Source organism: Sardina pilchardus, chromosome 10 (assembly GCF_963854185.1).
Source record: "Sardina pilchardus chromosome 10, fSarPil1.1, whole genome shotgun sequence".
In the NCBI taxonomy this organism is placed as follows: Eukaryota; Metazoa; Chordata; class Actinopteri; order Clupeiformes; family Clupeidae; genus Sardina; species Sardina pilchardus.
Window position 1 is genome coordinate 33,297,444 of NC_085003.1, and position 2,500 is coordinate 33,299,943.

Sequence of the window (2,500 nt, forward strand, 5' to 3'; positions counted from 1 at the left end):
CGTTATAATTTATTTGTTTCGGGTGTTCTGTGGAGTGGATTAAGACTGTTTTCAGTGGCAGGCTGGATGTTACCGTTGACTTGCGTTATCTCTGCACCAGATTAGCACCAGATGAACGCTGCAACTTAAGAAAGGGCAGAAATTCACTGAAAATGGTCTCCACCGACCTTGGAAATGAGGTCCTACAGTATGTCCAAAATTCCAAACTATTCCTTTAAAACTTACAGGCCAGTAATCTGTCATGTTCTGTCACAGCCTCCTGCCTACACGGTAAACAGGAAGTTGGTTGCTCAGAGCCTATTGAGTGTGATTACTGACTAGTGTCAGGTGACAGGAGGCATCAGCTCATTCATCTGCCCTGAGGACATCTACATTATGAGACTGTGGGCAGGTGAGTGTGTGTGTGTGTGACTGTGAAGGTAAACAAACTCCGTTCTCATTTTGAGAGGAACACACTCATTGCTGAAACATACTGTAGCTCCTCCTTGTTCTTCCCACACCCTGGTGTTCTGCTGTGTGGCTCTTGCTATTAACACACCCTGCTGTGGGATTCTGTTGATGTCCCATAACACTACTGATGATGTCACAACACTACTGATGATGTCCCATAACACTACTGATGATGTCACAACACTACTGATGATGTCCCATAACACTACTGATGATGTCCCATAACACTACTGATGATATCATAACACTACTGATGATGTCACAACACTACTGATGATGTCACAACACTACTGATGATGTCATAACACTACTGATGATGTCATAACACTACTGATGTCACAACACTACTGATGATGTCCCATAACACTACTGATGTCACAACACTACTGATGATGTCATAACACTACTGATGTCACAACACTACTGATGATGTCCCATAACACTACTGATGTCACAACACTACTGATGATGTCATAACACTACTGATGATGTCATAACACTACTGATGATGTCCCATAACACTACTGATGTCACAACACTACTGATGATGTCATAACACTACTGATGATGTCATAACACTACTGATGTCACAACACTACTGATGATGTCCCATAACACTACTGATGTAACAACACTACTGATGATGTCATAACACTACTGATGATGTCACAACACTACTGATGATGTCATAATACTACTAATGATGTCCAATAACACTACTGATGATGTCATAACACTACTGATGATGTCATAACGCTACTGATGATGTCCCATAACCCTACTGATGATGTCACTACACTACTAATGATGTCCCATAACACTACTAATGATGTCATAACACTACTGATGATGTCACATAACACTACTGATGATGTCATAACCCTACTGATGATGTCATAATACTCCTAATGATGTCCCGTAACACTTCTAATGATGTCATAACACTACTGATGATGTCATAATACTACTAATGATGTCCAATAACACTACTGAAGATGTCATAACACTACTGATGATGTCATAACCCTACTGATGATGTCCCATAACACTACTGATGATGTCATAACACTACTGATGATGTCACAACACTACTAATGATGTCCCATAACACTACTGATGATGTCATAACACTACTGATGATGTCACAACACTACTAATGATGTCCCATAACACTACTGATGGTGTCACAACACTACTGATGATGTCACAACACTACTGATGGTGTCACAACACTACTGATGATGTCCCATAACACTACTGATGTCACAACACTACTGATGATGTCCCATAACACTACTGATGTAACAACACTACTGATGATGTCATAACACTACTGATGATGTCACAACACTACTGATGATGTCATAATACTACTAATGATGTCCAATAACACTACTGATGATGTCATAACACTACTGATGATGTCATAACGCTACTGATGATGTCCCATAACCCTACTGATGATGTCACTACACTACTAATGATGTCCCATAACACTACTAATGATGTCATAACACTACTGATGATGTCACATAACACTACTGATGATGTCATAACCCTACTGATGATGTCATAATACTCCTAATGATGTCCCGTAACACTTCTAATGATGTCATAACACTACTGATGATGTCATAATACTACTAATGATGTCCAATAACACTACTGAAGATGTCATAACACTACTGATGATGTCATAACCCTACTGATGATGTCCCATAACACTACTGATGATGTCATAACACTACTGATGATGTCACAACACTACTAATGATGTCCCATAACACTACTGATGATGTCATAACACTACTGATGATGTCACAACACTACTAATGATGTCCCATAACACTACTGATGGTGTCACAACACTACTGATGATGTCACAACACTACTGATGGTGTCACAACACTACTGATGATGTCACAACACTACTAATGATGTCCCATAACACTACTGATGATGTCACAACACTACTAATGATGTCCCATAACACTACTGATGATGTCACAACACTACTAATGATGTCCCATAACACTACTGATGGTGTCAC

General features: G+C 39.6%; 1 protein-coding gene across 1 annotated transcript in view; it reads right to left on the reverse strand.

Annotated features, from left to right (window-relative positions):
* The window catches only part of LOC134094658 (neuroplastin-like), a 33,436-nt gene that overhangs the window by 7,513 nt on the left and 23,423 nt on the right, over positions 1-2,500 (reverse strand). The gene's annotated exons all lie outside the window — the stretch shown is intronic.